Source organism: Ursus arctos, unplaced genomic scaffold (genome assembly GCF_023065955.2).
Source record: "Ursus arctos isolate Adak ecotype North America unplaced genomic scaffold, UrsArc2.0 scaffold_34, whole genome shotgun sequence".
Classification (NCBI taxonomy): Eukaryota; Metazoa; Chordata; class Mammalia; order Carnivora; family Ursidae; genus Ursus; species Ursus arctos.
In genome coordinates this window covers 23,061,667-23,069,988 of record NW_026623030.1, presented here as the reverse complement: position 1 = coordinate 23,069,988, position 8,322 = coordinate 23,061,667, and positions in this window count along the sequence as shown.

The window sequence follows — 8,322 nt, the reverse complement described above, 5'->3', positions numbered from 1 at the left end:
AACCCTTTCCCAACCGCTGAGAAATTAATTTTGTTTCTCAAGGCACGCAGGATGCATGTTCCATCCCCAAATGCCACCGAGGTGATTGTACCACCCAGGCATCCATCCTCCGCAGGGTGCTTTCCCCGGGCGGCTCCTTGCTCGGACTTGCTTCCCTTGCTGCTGGCAGGGGGAGTTGGGGTGGAGTGTTGAGGTTCAGGGCTCCCCCCGCCTTGGCTGAGCTTCTAACTCCACTTTCCCCTTTTAAATTCATTCTCCCGTGCTGTAGCTCTGTCCACCAGAAGATACACAAGTGTCGTTTGTCAGCCTAGGGCACAGGGCCCAGTTGGTGACATTCAGAGTCGATGCCCAGCACTTGTGAACAGCTGGCTGTTGAGGTCAGGGTGGCTCTCGCTGGTTTCCATGAGACTTTGGGCTCCTCCAGGGCACGGTGCATCATCGCAATGGCAATTAGAGCAGGAATATGAAAGACAGCGATTCATTCAGCAGACAAATATTTATGGAGCACCTACTCTGTGCCAGGCATTGTTCTAGACTGGAAAGCAGGGGTGAGTAAGACAGACAAGGCCCTTCTCATGGAGAGTCATCTAGTAAGCCAGACAATAAACAAAGATGCAAATAAAAATATCAGCTTCTGATAAGTGCAGTGGAGAAAAAACAAAGAAACACTAAAATTGTTTTCTTAGTATGTGCCAAAAATTATCTCATCAAATCCCTAAGACAATCCTAGGAATTATGTGCTATTCCTATTATCCCCATTTTACAGATGAAGAAAGTGAGATAGAGAGAGGCTAGGTTGTCTTCTGAAGGTCACACACCTAGGAAGTTGCAGAGCCAGGGCTGATGCATAGAACAGCTGGAAACCAACCCCTTGTTCATATTTAACAAACCACCATTGTGAATCCCCTACACCTAGCACAACCCTGATACATAAATGTGGAACCCAATGGGGTGATCTAAACACGTCTCTACCGCAAAGAGTGCCATGATTTCCCACACACAATATGGCAGGAAATATCCGTTGACATCATCAGGGCTGGAGGAGGACTTCAGACTGGACTGGGGATAGGGAGGGCCTCTATCCACAAACAGTTCTTCCTTGGACAACTCCCCTTGAGTCCAGTTTTGCTGGCATATGACTACATGAATTAGCTGGCTGAGAGCCTGAGCATGGCTTGGACTCACAGAGTAGGCCTGAATGGCTCCCAGAAACCAGCAAACAGCTCTTGGAAGAGAGAACTGGTCCCCTATCGGCCTTTTTCCCCCATTATCAATACTAATGGCCTCCCTAAGGAATAGCAGACAAGTATTTTCCTGAAAGGCTATTGCCTAATAGGTGGCGTGTCCGTTCCCTTCTCTACGCCTCACTTTGCCTATTTAGATAATGAGGACAGTGGATTAAAATGTGCTTTTGGAATGCTCTTCCTTGGATCCACAGAGCTTTCTTAGGGGGCTGCTGGAGATGACGGGGAACGGATTTGGTTCTGGTCCCCCATCCCTTGCGTCAACCAGAGCAGTGCCATGGTACACAGTGGGCACTTAATATTAACTACCACTACTGTGATCTGTTTTATATGGTGAGCTTCCATGTAAGAGGGGCTGTGGCCAAAATATTTGGAAACTCAGTAGTATTTCTAGGGGTACTTCAGCTTTGAGGAGGATTCAGTCACCAGGAAAGAATTAAGCCAAGTGGATAGAGACTGCGGTGAGCTGGAGAGCCCACACCCCATCCGCCTAAGGAGCTAGCCACTTCCGGTTCCAATCCATTGAGGGCATGTGAGAAATAGGCGCAGTGTGGCCAGATCCTCCGAGTTTTCAGTAGAACTTGGACATGTGGGTTTTTATGTTAAAAGTTCCAATTTTTAAACTGGCTGGTCATGAACTCAAATTCTTCTAAAATGCTATAGAGACTGACAAGACATATCTGGGCTACATCTGGCCCTTAACCAATAATTTGGAACTCTGTTCTGGAAAGTTGGGGGTGAACTCTTCTCTCTCCCTTATCTCAATTTAATGAGCATTAGGATTATTGTTAAATGATAAAAGAAATGATGTTGATGAGGTTTGCCAGCAAATCTGGACGTGCCTGAGTATTCTGGAGGTTTTGTACAAAGTAGAGAACCATAGGAAAAAATATGGGTGAAAGCCTTTGACAAGGTCCACAGCTTTGTTTCAATGTCCTGTAGTATTACTAGCAGACACTGGTATTCTTTCTGGCAAATGTTCATTGAGGCCTTACTCTGTGTCGGGCCCCATGTAAGAAGCTGGGGACACAGCAGTAAGCAAACCAACATAGCCTCTGCCCTCATGGAACTCCCAGTCTATTGGAGGAGACAGACAGGAACAGAGAAGCCAGTCAAAGAAGGTAATTTCAGAGAGTGGTGAATTTTGTGAGAGAATTAGAAGGGGTCACATGACTACATGGGAGAGGGACTCTGAGGATTTAACATTTGAATCAAGATCTGAAGGATAAGAAAGAGAGTCATGGGAAGAACTACATAGAGGAAGAGCTTTCTTAACAGAGGGAAGAGCAGGTGCAAAGGCCCTGAGGCAGGAGCAATCTTCCAGTGTTGGTAGATTGAAAGAAGGCCAAAGTGTCTGGAGGATAGTGTGAGGGGCAAGTGTTGGGAGGGGAGGATAAAGAAACGGCCAAAGGCCAGACCACTAGGGCCTAGGAAGCCATGAGAAGACATTCAGATTTTATTCTAAGACTAGTGGGAAATCACTGTATTGTTTTAGTCAGAGAAGTAACATGATCTGATTCTTTTTTTAAAACAAGCCTTTAATTTTTAAATAATTTGGGATTTACTGAGAGTTGCAAAGATGGTACAAAGAGTTCCTGTATAATGTTCACTCAGTTTCCCTTTAATGTTAACATCTAACATGGCATTGCTCCTCATTTTTTAAGACACCTGAATCATAAAGAAACACTGGATCAGAAAATATTACAAACAGGGCTGCCTGGCCTGGCTCAGTTGGTATATGACTTTTGATCTTGGGGCTGTAAGTTCAAGCCCCACATTGGGTATAGAGATTATTTAAAAATAAAAATTTTAAAAAAGTAGGTACATTATTACCCAGAGAGCATTTTCTCCCAAATAAGAGCTGATTTCAGGATGCCTGGGTAGCTCAGTCAGTTAAGCATCAGCTCAGGTCATGACCCCAGGGGCCTGGAATTGATCCTGCATCGGGCTCTCTGCTCAGCAGGGAGTCTGCTTCTCCCTCTGCCTGCCGCTCGCCCTGCTTGTGCCCCCCCTCTCTCTCTGTCAAATAAATAACTAAAATCTTAAAAAAAAAACCAAGATCTGATTTCATTTGAAAAAGATCCCTTTTGGCCTGGGTGGCTCAGTCGGTTGAACATCTGACTCTTGATTTCAGTTCGGGTCACGTTCTTGGGGTTATGAGGTCAAGCCCTGGCATTGGGCTCCTTGCTCAACAGGGAGTCTGCTTGGCATTCGCTCTCTCCCTCTCTGCCTCCCCACCCCATACTCTCTCTTCCTCTAAAATAAAAAAATAAATCTTAAAAAAAAAAAAGAAAAGAAAAAGAAGAAGATCCCTTTGGTGTCTGTCGGGATAAGGGACTTGTGGGTAAGAGTGGCAGCTAGAGATCAGGGAGGGGGCTGATGAAAAATGCAGCATCACTACTCTGAGTCTCTGTTTCCTCATCTGCAAAATGGGGACGATATCACATATCTCCGAAGGTGGTTGTGAGAACATAACTTCCAATGTACTTGGGGAGATAATAGTAACAAGGTGGCAATGAAGACAATGATAATAATAGCTAGCATTTATTGAGCGCTTACTGTGTGCCAGTCTCTGTCCTCACGGCCTTCCAGGCATGATTAGGGAGAGCAGAATCTTTGGGATGCTCCCGCAAGCGTCTGACGAGGAGGATTTCCATGGGTCTTTCAAAATCTCTTGAACCATCATCGGCCCTCATGGAGTTTATGTTGATGTTGGGTGTGTCCCTTTGAGAAGGCCTCAAATGTACTTCCATCTGGACTTACTCAACAGAGAAATGAGGATGATTATCACCTTGCTAAAAGTTGCTTGGCTTCCCAAAGTGACTCACTGTGCAAGCTCTCCCAGTAGCTGGAGAGTGGCTCGCGCTGTCATTTGGAACTAAGTCCAGCAATGGGAGGCTCACTTTAGTGCAGAGTCTCACAAGCTGGGCACTGTTGACATTTTGGGCCAGATCATTGTCTGCTGGCGGGGGGGGGGGGGCGCTGCCCTGTGTACTGTAGGACGTTTAGCAGCATCCCTGACCTTTACCTGTTAGATGCCATAACTATGCCCCCTCCCCAATAGTGACATTCAGTGATGTCTCCAAGTACCACTGTATGTCCCCGGCAAAGTCAAAATCACTCCCTCTCCCATGCCCCCTGTTGCAGACCACTGCTTTCAAGCATCTGGGGCCTGTGACAAAGTGGCTTTGAAATTGTTTTGTTCTTCGGTCACTTTTAACCCTATGTGTTAAGTGCGTTGCCCGTGTAGCTTCTTTGACTACTAACAGCCATCATTTCTTGATAATTTACAATGTGTTAGGCATTGACCTAACTCTTGCTTTATATATATCTTCTGGTTTCAGTCCCACTTAATACATAGAATAAGTCATTATTTCCATTTTATACATGGAGAAATCAAGGGTCAGGGAGGTTCAATGACTCACCCAAAGACACACAGCTAAGAAGTGACAGAGCCTGGATTTGAACCCAGATTTGTCTGACTTCAGGGTCGTAATCTCTCACCATTCTGGCATGCTGAGCCTCTGAAGACAAACTGTTAGAAAATCACCAGGGGAAAAGTATTTTATAAGCAGTAAAATGCCATTCTGGTATCAAGTCGGAGAAGGAGAATGGAGCAAACTTGTTCTGGACTCAGACTGGAAAAGCCAAATTCTAGTGCAAAGTCCACAGGGGATTCACTGGGTGGCTTTGGGCAAGTCACTAGCTTGACTTCGTAGGTGAAACATAAGCCCAGCCCCACCTTCCCCCACATGGGAGAGATGGCCCTTTGAGCAATAATGGTGCCTCCCAGCCAGACAGTGCTGGGACCTTGCATATGGATTCATGTTTGCTTTCATCCTCAGTAACACTAGAAGGCACAGCCCTCCCCCTTTTTAAAATTGAGACGAAGTTCGCATAAAATGAACCATTTTAAAGTGTGTAATTCAGGGGCACCTGGGTGGCTCAGTTGGTTAAACAACCAACTCTTGATTTCAGTTCAGGTCTTGATCTCAGGGTCATGAGATCGAGCCCCGCATCAGGCTCCACACTCAGCTCGGAGTCTGCTGGAGATTCTCTCTCTCCCTCTCTCTCTGCCTCTGTCCCTCCCCACTGTGCTCTTGCAGGTGTTCCCCCTCTCTTTCTCAAAATAAATAAACAAAATCTTTAAAAAAATAAAATGTACAATTCAGTGGCTTTTTGTACAATCATCACCTCTATCTAGTTCCAAAACATTTCCATCACCCCCAAAAGAAACCCCATACCTATTAGCAGTCACTCCTTAGTCCTCCTTCCTCCCAACTCCTGGCCCCCACCAGTCTTTTTCCTATCTCCCTGTATTTGCCTATCATGGACATTTCATCTAAGTGGAATTCAGTACTATGTGACCTTTCGTGTCTGACTTCTTTCACTGAGCAGGATGTTTCTGGGGTTCATTGACATTAGCAGGTGACAGTACTTCATTCCTTTTTCTGACTGAATAATATTCCATTGTATGGATATGCCACCTTTTGTTTATCCATGCATCTGTGGATGGACATTTGGGTTGTCAGATGAGGGACACGAGGCCCAGGAATGTTAAATGACTTTCCCAAGATCACAGAGTAAACAGACAAGCTGGCAGGTCTGGATTTTAAATTATGAAGACCGAACTCTCTTTTACCTGTTTTACTTGTAATGGACATTTCCTAACTCTGGTTGGTGACAAGTTGTTTTGTGGTTTTTTTTTTTTTTTTTTGAAAGAGAGCATGAGCAGGGGGTTGGGGGTAGGGGTAAAGGGAGAGGGAGAGAGAGAATCCCAAACTGCAGAAGCAGCAGGCTACATGCCCAGTGCGGAGCCCACCGTGGGACTGATCCCATGACCCAGAAATCATGACCTGAGCCAAAATCAAGAGTCAGATACTTAACTGACTAAGCCAACCAGGCACCCTGATGATGAAATATTTTTAATTAATTATTTAAAACTTAGAGCGAGTACAATTTGTTGATTTATTTTTTTCTATTTCTTAATTTTTTATTAAAAACATTTTTTTTTGGTGAACTATTCAAAGCTTAGATCAAAGCTTGGATGACCCTGTTCATGCTCCAGAATTAACAAATGTTAACATTTGGTCACGTTTGACTTAGACTTGTTTTTAGGTAACAAAAGAAATGAAACATTATAGCTGAGACTCCTTTGGAACCCTTGCTCTATTCTACTCAGTTCTTCTCCCTTCCCCAGAAGTAGGTAGCCCAAGATTGTTGTGTATGTGGGTGACTATGTTTTTTCCCAGTTTACAACAACATGCAAACAAGCTAACGATCAACAAGGAAGAAAAACAACAATCTTAACTCCCAGGGGCAAATGGAATGCATTTTTATAAAGCCAGATTTATTCCATTTAAAAGATTGCCTTTGATTCTGAGGGTAAAGGCTTTCCAGCTTTATTTATATTAAAATGGCCTTCCCAGTATGAAATGGTGGCGTTAGTGACAGCTATTTTTTTTTCCGAATGCCCCATTTGGCAAAAGAAAAAAATCCAATAATGGGAGGGTGGAGAAATAACTCAGGCATGTTTTTGCAGTGGTGGAAACGAATGAAAGCAAGCTGCATGGAGCAATATGGATATATCTGTAAGCTAATGTCAAGTCTGCAAAACCCAGTTGGGGAAGGATTAGCTCTGCAGGAGACTATTTACATAAATGACACAACAGTACTGTATATTTAGGACAGAGTTTTTCAAACTTTTGGGGGGGGGCACGTGGTGCTGTAAGAAAGATATCGTATGTCCCAATCCAGTACACATACACACAGACGTAAAACTGGGGCAAAAGTTTCAGAAGACAATACTGACCCTACTACATGGGATACACTCTTCTTATTTTTTAGTCCTATCTTACCCTAGTCTATCCTAATTTTTTAAAAGAGTTTATTTATTTATTTACTTGATAGAAAGAGAGAGAGAGAGAGGGAGAGAGTGCACAGCAAGGGGAGTGCCAGGCAGGGGGAGAGGGAGAAGCAGACTTCCCACTGAGCAGGGCTGGATCCCAGGATCCTGGAATCATGACCTGAGCCAAAGGCAGATGCTTAATGGACAGCCACCCAGGCACCCCTCTAATTTTTAAAATGATGGTTGTGTGGGGTGCCTGGGTGGTTCAGATGGTTGAGCTTCCAACTCTTGGTTTCATCTCAGATCATGATCTCAGTATTGTGAGATCAAGCCCTGCATCCAGTCCCGTGTGTCAGGCTCCACGCTCAGGAGGGATTCTGCTTGGGTTTCTCTCTCTCCCTCTCCCTCTGCCCCTCTCCCCATTCTCTCTCTCTCTCTCTCAAATAAATAAATGAATCTTTACCAAATGAAATAAAACGCTGGTGTGACCCTCTAAACTGATTTTACAATCTACTAAAGGGTTGCAATCTGTGGTTTGAAAAATACTGGTTTAGGAATATACCCGATGCAGTAAAGGCACAAAGACACATGAGAAAAATACATATCATATTCAGGAAAGTGCTTCCCTGCAATAAAAATATAAAGACCACAACATATTTAGAAAGAAAGGAGAAAGGAAGGAATTGGGGATGGGTACACACTGAGTGCAATTTCCTTTCTAATGTTTTATTTTCTAAATGGGAAGGTGGGTTATGTGGGAGCCTGTTATATTACTGTGTTTAAAATCAACTTTATTGGGGCACCTGGGTGGCTCAGTCAGTTAAGCATCTGCCTTCGCCTTAGGTCATGATCCCTGGAGTCCTGGGATCGAGCCCTGCGTCAGGCTCTCAGCTTGGTGGGGAGCCTGCTTCTCCCTTTGCCTGCTGCTCCCCCTGCGTATGCTCTCTCTCTCTCTCTGTGTGTGCGTGTCAAATAAATAAAATCTTTTAAAAAATCAACTTCATTTAGGTACAACTTAGGTATGATAAAATGCACCCATTTTAGTTGTACAGTTCAATGAATTTTGACCAGTGAATACAACCATGGAACCACCACCCAGTAAGATACAGAATATTTCCGTCGCCCACAAAATTTTCTCCATGCCCTTTGTAGTCAGTCTGCCTCCACCCATTTCCTGGCAACAGCTGATTTGCTTTTTACCATGACAGATTAGATTTATCTTTTTTAGCG